The sequence below is a fragment of the Anser cygnoides genome, unplaced genomic scaffold, assembly GCF_040182565.1.
Source record: "Anser cygnoides isolate HZ-2024a breed goose unplaced genomic scaffold, Taihu_goose_T2T_genome scaffold_42_1, whole genome shotgun sequence".
In the NCBI taxonomy this organism is placed as follows: Eukaryota; Metazoa; Chordata; class Aves; order Anseriformes; family Anatidae; genus Anser; species Anser cygnoides.
In genome coordinates, this window is record NW_027103066.1 from 964,054 (window position 1) to 976,609 (window position 12,556).

The 12,556-nt window shown below is 40.9% G+C and overlaps 1 pseudogene; it reads left to right on the top strand.

Moving 5' to 3' along the window:
• LOC136789181 (ubiquitin carboxyl-terminal hydrolase 42-like) overlaps positions 1-10,192 on the top strand; it is a 53,150-nt pseudogene extending 42,958 nt beyond the window's left edge.
• Positions 10,193-12,556: the final 2,364 nt, after the last annotated feature.

Sequence of the window (12,556 nt, forward strand, 5' to 3'; positions counted from 1 at the left end):
AAGGTAAGCGGCTGCAGCATGTTTATGGGATTCCTTTTAGATTAATCTAGAGATTATTTAAAACAGTCTTTAAATGCTTGATGACTGAACAGTCTGCTGGATATTAAAATATGTTTTGAAAAATATGTTTCAAGTGTTGATTTTTCAGCTATGTGGGGAGAACAAATACAGTGGCTATGAATATTTTGGCTATTATTCAGAACAGCATGCGGAGGGATATGTAAAATATGTAATATGTAAAAATATGTAATATGTAAAAATCCAGCTTTTTTTCTACTTTTTGGTGGTTTTTTTTTGTCTTTTTCTTTTTTTCCCTGCTATTATAGGTTTAAGAATATAGATGAATGCGCTGATGGAAGCCATGTAAAGAGTCTCCAAATTTGCATTGGGTTTAAGCTGAAAGAATTTTATGTCTGCACAAATTATGATACTGTCATACTTCTTTGTTGTTCTACCTCAATATACATCTAATTGTTAGACTGCTGGATTTGTTCCCAGTATTGATGACAAAGCACACTATAGATGCTGTCTGCGTTACTGGAAAATGATTTGTTTCAAAGTAAAATGACTTCCAGGTGAGGTAAATGCTGAGCATGCTCTTCCTGCCTCCTTCTTCACAGTGCTCATAGTAGATCGCTTACGTATGTATTAGTCAGATTCTCTTATAAACTCCTAGTGCGTCTCTGGAATTTTGAATTTACAGTGACTTTACGCTCTTCTCTCTCGCTCCTCTAGGCGGTTTCATCTGTTACCAGAGCTCTAGAACTATTTGTGAAACCTGAAGAGCCGGATGGAGAGAATTGCTACAAATGTAGCGAGTAAGATTATTACTAATTATGTCTTAATACTAGATATTAGTTTTATGTATTGCGTGACTTAGAGCATAAGTTATCTTTTAACTTCATTTAGAAATAAGGAGACGCAGCTTTGTTGTTGTTGTTGTTGTTGCTTCATTTTGTAGTAGTGGTGAGCTGAAGCAAGGAGCTATGGAGAATGATTTGGAGTGGAAGGCAGCAGCAGGTTCCTGTGAGTTGAGAATGTGAGCTGGCTCTGTGGTAATTAATGTTAGCAGCCTGTGCTGGCTCACTAAGCAGCGTCTTGCACAGCTCTTGAACTGTGAAACCTGTCAATGTGGACTAATGTCTGAAATGAGCTCCCTTAAGCCTAACCCGTGCACAGGGAAAGCCTGTTGAGTTCAGGCGCTCTCTATGCTGATCAATATGTAAGATGTTTCTACGTTTGTGTGAAACAATTGAACATTTGTCTAAGATGGTTTGGCAAAACAAGTTGTTAGTCAAACATCCCCTCAGAAAAGCACAGAGTGCCCGGCTCAGTTCTGTAGGATTCATGCCTGACCCCTCTAAATGAAAAATGCAGTATCCACTTCTTGTTGTTGGAAACTAAGGAAATTAGGGTGTTGAATCAAGAGCGTCCAATAGGTTATTAAAGCAATTTAATCCCAGGTTCGTCTTAGCCTGCGGATCCTAGAAAGCAACATGCAGTGTATTCAGGATTCTCATAACTGATGTCTGAGGAAGAGAAAGAACTGTAATAGCACCTCACATCTGAATTGCATGGTCCTTCCTTAAAGTGCTCTTTGAGGTGCGATTGGTTCAGTCACACATAAAGCCAGAATTTTCTGTCTTTTTGTGAGTTTAAAAGGAAAGGCCTTGCACATGCACAGTACTTTTTCCATTGCTGATAACTGTTATTAGTCTTATATATAACTCATTTTTAATATATTTTTTTATATTTTATAACTCCCTGGTAATACGCTTTCGTGAGAGATTCCTGTTCCCGCTATGCTCTGAGTTGTTGGGAAAACTTACCTTCTTCTCTGTATTAACAAACGTGACATGCAGTGCATGGGTTTATGAAAAGAAAAAAACAAACATATTATGCAAGTAAATATTATTCAAATTGCATAAGCATGCGTGAGACATTAAAATGAGTTTGTTTTGGGGGCGAAAATGAAGATGCTTTTTATCTAAGATTGTGTTATCTAACACAACTAAACTCCCACCCCACACATGTTTTTTTGGAACTTCTGAAAGATCTTTCTGCAGTCCCACTCTGATGGTCTTTCAGTAACATACAAACTGCCGTGGCAGATTCTGTTACAGTGCTTTTCTATTGACAGCGTGCATAACACTCAAGGTAAAGCCCCTCATTTTGCAGTGGGGACATAAAGTGTTTCTTTGGACGCTGCTGCTTCTGTTAGTACTCATTTTTTCACAAACTTGTTGAACCTGAGCTGTGCCTCCTGCGCCAACAAATGCTTTCATGACACAGTATTTTGTCAAAGCAGTTTTGCTTCTTGGAGCTACAGAAGCAGCTCTGGCTACATGATAGGGAACTGTGCTGCATTGGCAAAAAGAGACTTACTTACGGACTTAACAACACTTGCTAACTTGATCTATTTCAAATCTCATTTTAACTTTAAAGAACAATCAGTTTTGCGGTTCCTGTCTTACTAAGTTGCCTTGTTTTGCATGGAAGGTCAGCCTGTGAATGTTTTGCTTTATTGCATGCTTCAAAAAAAGGCTGAGAGGAAGAGACTGGAGGAACCTTTTCTATTCTACAGACTTTCCCCCACGAATGTGGAATTGCAGGCTACTTGGATGAATGTTCGAATGTGAGTAAGGGAGCAAGCCTCAGCCAAAGGAGGTAGAATCCTTGCTTAAGAGGAAGTATCAGTGTGGGGACATCTTTGCTTAATGGGAGCCATTTAAACTCTTCATAGAAACTCAGTAAGCTCTACATCTTATGTTTGGAAAGCAGTATGGTTACGCAGCTGCTAACCTAATGACTTGAGTCTTCTGCTCTGCAACTTCACGTTTTGTTTTCAAGCAGTGCATACATCAGTTTAGGCTTTGGACAAGGAGATTTGTAATGCAAATAGTGATAAACCAGAATCAGTGCTACTGACGAGCGTAATGGTGAAATGCAGCAAATCAAGTATTCCTGGAGAACTGTGAGATTACAAAACCAATAAGCCATGAAGCACTTTTTTTTTTTTTTTAATCAATTCTTATATGCTGAAATAACACCTTCAAGAAAATCTGTTTATCTAGCCAGGCGACGGTGTCTACCTGTAAGCACAAAGGAAATGCCTTGAGAGTTCGTTTGCTGTATTTGAAGTTCTTATACCCTGCAGAAATAATTATTTAGAGTAACATGTAACTGAGGAGATTGTAGCAGGAAGTATATTATTTCTAGCATTAAATTGCTGCCCCGTTGCCAGTGCAATCTAGGAGAGAACTGTATATAACAGTTAAACTCCCCTGGACTGACTTAAATTTTAAAATATTCTGACAAAGTAAGCTCTAAATCACTTAACATTTTGAACAGTTTTAAATGGGTACAAAACTGAAGCTTTATAAACCAAGCAGCATTTATAATGCTTCATAGATAAAAACAATGCCTATTTTTTAAGATTTGTTACATATCTATGTAGATATGCTTGCTGGAAAAGCCAGGTCTGTTGTAGACCAAATGCTGCAGATTAAGACTTGTGGCTTACCAGTTTCATTTCTGTATTTTCTTGGAAAATGTTTCGAGTTAGAGTTTAAATATAAAATGTAAATACTGTACAGATATATATTGAAATAAGTATTCCTCGGTGCACACAGGTGATTTGCATGACAAATACTCTGTATCGATCATTGTTACAAATGTAATGTTCTGTGTAAATCCACTGCGTGTTAATCTTTTCATTTATCATCAAGAGCTGTTGCTTAAGCCTGGACATTCTCAAAAATAAAGTGTGAAACTATATACCATTGTGTAGCTCCTCCTTTATCAAGAGTACATGCAAGATAATTGCTCCTTTTTTTTTTCTTTCTAGAGGATGATTCAATTTTATAGCATGGATTATAACTGCTCTTGCAAGTGACCTTCTTTTAAGCACAACAGTTTAAATGATCAGGTTACAGAGAAAACCCTTTCACTGCAAAATAGATTCAATAAAGGCTTGTGGCTTACCAGTTTCATTTCAAAATCCAAGTTGTTGGGTTTGATGGAAAAATGGTTGGTTTGGATGGTAAAAAGGTCGTCGGTTTTGATGGTAGGTTTAGTCTGAGTATTGAAGGCTTCCATCAGTAAGCTCTGCATCTGAAAGACAAAGGGAAGAAATGTCATTTCCTGTTGTGATACTCAACATGGAGCTGTCTGGCTCAGTGGTTTTCTTTCTAAAGAGAGAAGTCACAACCCTGCACCCGGCTTGATCTGCTCTCTGACTACAGGGCTGGACTGACTGGAGAAGGCAGCTTCCAAAGCCCTCCCATTCAACTGACTGCATTTCAGTTCTATGCTAAAATTGGTCAACTGTACAGAATATTAGGACAAAGCTACCTGCTTTTTTAGTGATCTTGTGGTCAAGCTGACCAAATCCTAGCCACAGAACAGAAGCGTTCAGAAACTGGCTAGAGAGAGCACTTAGGAATGCAGGAATTTAACTGCTTTAACGCTGCTCTTTCTCTCACGTATCTGGAACGTGAAGATCCAAGAAGAAAAGCAAGAAGATGAAGTCCTTTGTTTCCTATGCCAGAATGACATTTTCAACACTGAACAGGATTGTCACCGACTGTTAACTGGTTGTTAAGTTGCAGCTAGGTATAAAATGTAGAAAATGTTTAAAAATAAAACTTGCCTTTGGATAGTGAACTGTGTTCTTCGGGGATTACTTCAGTTATCTGTAAGAGGAAAATAGATGATTGGGGGGGTTGTTTGTTTTTAAGAACGGGTGCAGTCTTGCCTGTAATTTAGCTGGTATTTTTCAAAGTGACCTCTTAGAAACTTTACAGCTCTGTTGAATCAACATGTCTCTAACCCTACAATTAAATAATGCTAAAAGATGCAGCAATTTATCTTACTGCAAGTGCTTATTAAAATATCTGAGTAACTGCGACCGTGGCTTCCTCACAGATATATATATATATATATATATATATTTAATACTACACACTTCTGCTCAGAAAGAAAATCACGGAAAATGTAAAATTTCATTTGAGATGTTGAATTTGTTGCAGTGTGAGATCTTCTTCATCACATGATTCTATTCGTAATTAAACCATATTATCTACTGAGTGACCAAGATTATGACAAGAACAGCACAGAGTTCAGCATGAAGCCAATCAGGAGCTCAAGTTTGTTACATTCCCTATCATGTAGCTTCTGTAGCTCCAAGAAGCAAAACTGCTTTGACAAAATACTGTGTCATGAAAGCATTCGTTGGCGCAGGAGGCACAGCTCAGGTTCAACAAGTTTGTGAAAAAATGAGTACTAACAGAAGCAGCAGCGTCCAAAGAAACACTTTATGTCCCCACTGCAAAATGAGGGGCTTTACCTTGAGTGTTATGCACACTGTCAATAGAAAAGCACTGTAACAGAATCTGCCACGGCAGTTTGTATGTTACTGAAAGACCATCAGAGTGGGACTGCAGAAAGATCTTTCAGAAGTTCCAAAAAAACATGTGGGGGTGGGAGTTTAGTTGTGTTAGCTAACACAATCTTAGATAAAGATTTTGGTCTTAACGTAAAAGTAAGGGCGTCTACTGATTTCTTCAACTCCAACAACTGAAGCACAAGTCTGAAAAATCGCCTTTAAGAATGCAATGAAAATATTTAACTCTTCTGTATGGTCATAGTTTGTTGTCAAGCAAAGGAATGAATGCTGATGCCTTAACTATCTAGGGCTGTAGCTTACAGAAAGACTACACCTTCCTGTTTTTTTCCCTTTAAAAACGTTAAATGCATGTGAAATTATTTGGGGGTGTTTTCACATGCAAAGCCTAATGCAACGCATGCAAGCCCTGTCATCTTCTTCCTTTAGTAGTGTCGCATTAAGGGGTGTAGCTGATTGACCGTTACGGGTCCGGTCGGCTTCAGGGTACTGAACTATCACGGCCACGGATTCACCAACAACGCAGCACGCCCTCGCTCTAGTCGCGTTCAAGGAGAACTATCACGGCCAGGAACAATGCAGTTAAGTGCAGTTTATTACGGCAACAGATACACAGGTCCTTTGGATTGCCAGTGATAAATTCACTGTCTGCAAAAGCAAGCTAGCATGCATGAAATGCACAGGTACACAGCCTAGGTATTAAGATGTTAAAAAGCATAAAGACACTAGAGATTTCTAAGTTTCCGTGCAGACGCCTGGTATAACCAAGCGTTCAGATCTTACCTCACAGCATCCCAATGGGTGGGGGGGGTAGGGGGGTGAGACGCTCAGGCTGTCGACTGATGTCAGGAGGTATCCTTCGTGACAGTATCTTCCCCAACATTCCCTTTCTCTTAAGCCAATTTACATTATTTTCTATCTTTTAGGTGGAGCTTGAGTGACTCCAGTCATGCATATCTTGGTTGTGATTGGTAGAAATTATCTCGCTTGCGTTTAAAGGTACAGGCTCCGAGAAATTCAGAGGATGTGCTCAGTGAGGGGTGGTTGCACCTTGGAGGCGGGTAGCTTTTGGGATGGAGGTGTGCTTATAATGCCTAGTCACTTAAGGCAATTACTCCACAAGGAGTAACCTTACTCCTGTAACTTAACTACTGGAACTACTTTAAGCTTTAACTACAGCATATCTAAAACATAAGAAGGATGTTACTATGTAAAAAGCAGATGAAACCAGTCCTTAAATCTTACTGCTTATTGTGCGTGAGCAGACTGGCATGAGTTTTAGCTATACTGGCAAATATCAAAGCACACCTGTGTAGTCCCAAAGCTGGGAGAAAAACAAGGAAACCTTGAAGAAAATGGGGAGGCCTGTAGCTTGTGTAGTCTTTTAGCTGAGAAAATAAGGAAGGAGAGAGACAGGTAGCCTTGAGCTAGCAGAAGCAAGGAAGAGAAGGGATAAAAGGGAAAAAACAAGAAGGAGAAAACCAGCTCCAGACTGACCTATAGTAACCTTTTGCTCATTAAGGGTCATTAACACATTAGAAATCACACCTGTCAAAATGCTAATCTATGCTAATGTGGGATTCGGTGTGTGCCCCCTCCTCCTGTACCCCCTCCCCCCCCCCCGGTGTTCCTCTGTAATGCGCAAGCTCAGTAGAGATAAGTTAGGTGAGCTGTAATAACCAATCAAAAGGAGCCAAAGAGACAGTTTTCACAAGTTTCCTGTGTATGAATGACGGTGATTCGAGTCAGAGGTGTGCTTGCTTTGCGAAAGATAGCCAAGTACCTGACTCTGCAGAGTTCTGTAATTAATTATGTAATTAAAAGACCTTCGTGTGCATTCCGACTCGGGGTGCTTATTGGCGCGGTGCACTGGGCACGAACCCGCGGACAACATCTGTACTCAGTGTGATGCCTACAGACAATCCTTTCCTGTTGGGACCTGCATATTTTTCTGTGCATTCAACTCAAACCCTTTGGCACAACTAGTTCCCTACGTAGCTGCCAGTCCACCACTCAGTTGCACTTCTGAAGAGGAAAAGCTATTTCCATCTAACGTAGGAGCACATACTCTAAATGCAAGCTTCGCTCAGCTGGTCATTTACTGCAGGACAAGATTTGAAAACTGTTGTTGAGATTCTGTTGGGTTTCCTGCTTACAGAAAAATCAAGTGCTAGATCACCCTCTACTCCACTTTGTAGTGCTGCATTTAATGGAGATTCAAATAATTTCATTTGCTCCTCCGTTTATGGACAATGAGCTGAAGGAACAGGTACAGCACATTAGCCTGGAATGCCTTCCCTCCCAACCAAAGTAAACTGGAGCTGTAACTAACACAAGCAGAAGCAAGGCTTCCACGTTTTCAGCTGAATAAAGTTTCAACAAAGTCATCCTCTGGGATTTGAAGCTTACTTCAAATTACATGCCAACAACTCTTTTCCCTGAAAGGTCTTGCCAAGTTCTTACGTCATAGTAAAGTGTATACCTATAAAATTTACAGTTAACGTCTTCACTTAGTTTGTCCAATTTTTGCATTATCGCTCAGCTGTGTGCTCATTTATAAGTCGATGAATGTATACAAGCTGCTGATCAAGTCCTATGTCTTGTTTGCAATTCTTCGTTTCCTTGTTGCCAGCATATTGTAAAGCGGATCCCTGCTGCTACTTGCTCTAGAAGAAAAGGAATCATCGTTTTGGTTACCAAATACCCGCTTCTGAAAACTAGAAGTGTTTTGTTCTCTCTTCCCTTTGAATGACTCCACACTTCTCATCAGATAATGGATTGCTGACCTAGAATCAGAGAACATCCCAAGGTGGAAAGGACTCACAATAATCCCCGAGTCCAACTCCTGGCTCCACACAGGACCACCCCAAAAGCAGACCCTACGTCTGAGAGCATCGTTCAAACACTTCTTGACCCCTGTCAGGCTCGGTGCCATGACCACTGCCCTGGGCAGCTGTCCCAGTGCCCGAGCGCCCTCTCAGGGCAGCACCTGAGGCGCACGGGGCTCGGCGGGGCGGCCCGGGAGGGGAGGAGGACGGCGGGGCGAAGCGGCGGCTCCCTCAGAGCCGTCTCCCCGCCGCCTCGCCCGCACGTCGGGGCTTTTTCGTTTCGGGGCTTTTTCGTGTCGCGCCCTCGGGCTCTCGCCGCGGGCGACGTGCTGCTCCCCAGCGCGGACACCTTGCGCGCGGGGCCTGCCCGCGGCGGCGGGAGGGAAACCGCAACCGCAAAGCCCTCCCGGCAGGGAGAGCTCGGGGTGAGGGCCGATCCGGCACCGACAGTAAAGACACGCCGGAGGAAACGCTCTGCTTGTAGCCGTGAGCACCGCGGCCAGGTTAAAAAGGCGTCACGCTGGAGCTCCGAGTTGGGCGGCGTTCCGAGGCCGTCGTGGCAGTTGTGGAGACGGCCTCGGCTGAGGTGGCGGCTGCTGTCGCTGGTGTCCCCTCTGTCCCCGCTGTTGCCGATGTTCCCGGCGCCTGGAGACCCCTGGCAGCCCCCTGTGACAGGACCTGTGGCCCCGGGGAGCAGGACCTGTGGCCCCCCGTGCCCACCGCCTCGTCGGCCATCCCAGCAGCGATCCTGCCAGCACAGAATAGCTCACTGGCTTTACGTGCATTTCAGGGTAAAGTGACGATTAACTTCTATTTCCTGGCTTGGGTGCTGCTTTATTCTTTAACGAAGCTTCAGGTTTAAAGGTTAAACTCAGTTTCGTGAATGGCATCTTGGACAAAATCTTAAGCTGTGATTGACTCTCTGCTTAACAGAGGCCAAGCGTGTACCTACTGAGCAGCAGGTCATAAGTGATAAGCCCTCACAAATTAACTTGCTATCACAAAGTGACGCCCAGAAAAAGTGTATTCAAAAGCTAGGCTCATTATAGAATCACAACAAACCCATCATGACTGGTGCAGTAGACAGTGCGGTAGAGGGCGAGCCCTGGAAAGACAGAAGTAAAGTAGCAGCGAAATGCAGGTACCTTTGTGCACACGAAACAGAAAAGCGCAGGCAGTAAAGTAATAGTGTTCCATTACTAACGCGAGCAACAATTATATATAAATCGCAACCATTATCTATTAGATAATAGGTAATAATTAATAGATAATTGCAAAGCTCCAAAAATGCAATAAATAACTGATTCCCCTCAGAGAATGTCATTTACATTTTTATATTAAAAAGACTCCAGAGTTGTAATGGATTAAAATCCTACGAAAGTGAAAGAAATGGCATCAGCCACTAGTTCTGCAGAAGCTAAAAGTAATACTGATAGAGTTTGGATGGAAATTTTTACTTTGTGTGTTTAGTTTGGGGATTCCTTTTAAATCATTCATACCAGCAATTTAGTTCTTAAAGGCTGTTTCTTTGAGATTAAGTGACAGGACTTCTACTACTCTTTTCTTCTTGGAATGCTTCTTGGTATTCTTACGTCAACCAGAACATTTGTCTCTGTCGCAGATGAGAACAATGACCACGGTTAACAAGCCCAAATCTTCAAATTCTAAAAAGCCATCTTCAAGGCGGTCTGGCAAATCCAAGAAACCGAGTACTAAAAAACTGATGTCACGCACCGCAAACTGGGGCCGGATACCACCTGCAGAAGATTCAAGCCAAGTCTCTGTGGCCCAAGGATGTGGAGGTGCTATTTATTGTAGACCCTCTGAAAAATCTAAGCCTTTTGCCCAAAGAGATCTGAGTAAGCGTGCGCTTTATCCTGCCTCCGTTTTCTTCAAAACAAAAGTAGAAAATGCAGTTCTTACTTGTTGCACTGATAGAGAACGGGACTACTGTGAATAAAGACTTCCAAAGCGATTCCCCTAAGGCAACTGAAGTGACTGACGTTACAGAAATTAATTTTGATACATTTACAGTCGACAGAGAAATATGGGGAGCATTTTGTAATGCACAGATTCATCCGTGTCTTTTCTGTTTTGCAAAGAAAAGTGTTTGATTGTTGCTATTCACAGCTTCCATTATTCACAGGTTTTTGAATGCTAACATTGCTCAGGAAAAGATCTGATATTTGTAGGGGTACCGTCATTCCTAGTTATTTGTTTTTACATTGTCCTTGCATTTATTACCATATAATTTCAAGTCTAAGTTTGTGGTTTAAGTTATAATAAGGAAAAAAGCAGTAGTTGAGGTAATCAGGTTAAAGATTATAGATGGAGAGGAACTTGGCGTTAGATACTAAAAACAGGATGGCAGTTAGCCTTGCCTTAGAAAAATTAAAATGGTTGACTAAACTTTTTTTTCCCAAAACGTTGTGTTGACCAGCCAATTTGAATTTGGCGGTATTAAAGCTGTCTGCAATAAGTTTTTCTGTTTTGGATTGTAGCTAGTTCCTCTAGGTGCTCCCGCAGAATAGTATTTTTACTATACCTATATATACTTTATATATTTACTATACCTATATATACCTAATGCCTTTCTTAGAAACAAACAAACAAAATCTCTTTTTAAATATAACTTTCTTGCAGTTGTTAATGATGGAATTGCTCCGCCACAAAGGATTCTTTTTCCACCTGAGAAGATACGTATGGATTGGCAAGAAACACAAAGTGTTGGAGTTGGCCTGTACAATCTTGGCAACACACGTTTTCTTAATGCTACTCTACAGTGTTTGACCTACAAAAAAAAAATCCAGCCTTTTTTTTACTTTTTGTTTTACTTTTTGAAGAAGGAAGAATCCCATCCTCCAGATGGCTCTTTATGAGAGCAATGCAGAAGTGAGGGCAGTAAACAACCTCACAAGGAAGGGAAGCCTTCCAGTGCAGGTGAAAGCAAGAAATACAGCTCCATCGCATCCAGCGAGTATATTAAAGGTAAGCGGCTGCAGCATGTTTATGGGATTCCTTTTAGATTAATCTAGAGATTATTGAAAACAGTCTTTAAATGCTTGATGACTGAACAGTCTGCTGGATATTAAAATATGTTTTGAAAAATATGTTTCAAGTGTTGATTTTTCAGCTATGTGGGGAGAACAAATACAGTGGCTATGAATATTTTGGCTATTATTCAGAACAGCATGTGGAGGGATATGTAAAATATGTAATATGTAAAAATATGTAATATGTAAAAATCCAGCTTTTTTTCTACTTTTTGGTGGGTTTTTTTTGTCTTTTTCTTTTTTTCCCTGCTATTATAGGTTTAAGAATATAGAGGAATGCGCTGATGGAAGCCATGTAAAGAGTCTCCAAATTTGCATTGGGTTTAAGCTGAAAGAATTTTATGTCTGCACAAATTATGATACTGTCATACTTCTTTGTTGTTCTACCTCAATATACATCTAATTGTTAGACTGCTGGATTTGTTCCCAGTATTGATGACAAAGCACACTATAGATGCTGTCTGCGTTACTGGAAAATGATTTGTTTCAAAGTGAAATGACTTCCAGGTGAGGTAAACGCTGAGCATGCTCTTCCTGCCTCCTTCTTCACAGTGCTCATAGTAGATCGCTTACGTATGTATTAGTCAGATTCTCTTATAAACTCCTAGTGCGTCTCTGGAATTTTGAATTTACAGTGACTTTACGCTCTTCTCTCTTGCTCCTCTAGGCGGTTTCATCTGTTACCAGAGCTCTAGAACTATTTGTGAAACCTGAAGAGCCGGATGGAGAGAATTGCTACAAATGTAGCGAGTAAGATTATTACTAATTATGTCTTAATACTAGATATTAGTTTTATGTATTGCATGACTTAGAGCATAAGTTATCTTTTAACTTCATTTAGAAATAAGGAGACGCAGCTTTGTTGTTGTTGTTGTTGTTGTTGCTTCATTTTGTAGTAGTGGTGAGCTGAAGCAAGGAGCTATGGAGAATGATTTGGAGTGGAAGGCAGCAGCAGGTTCCTGTGAGTTGAGAATGTGAGCTGGCTCTGTGGTAATTAATGTTAGCAGCCTGTACTGGCTCACTAAGCAGCGTCTTGCACAGCTCTTGAACTGTGTCCTTACGTGGAGCTGTCTCCTTACGTGGAGACTATTTACAGGGGTTCCACAGAAGGACAAAGTCCAATCCACTTTCTAACCACCACCAAGCTCTTATATTTTAACATTGTATGTGGTTTGGTTTTTTAAGTTAAACAAGTTTAATTTAGAAAGTTATACATGTACTTAAACATCATGAATTATATTTACAAAACATCCTACCTTTATATCCAAAGT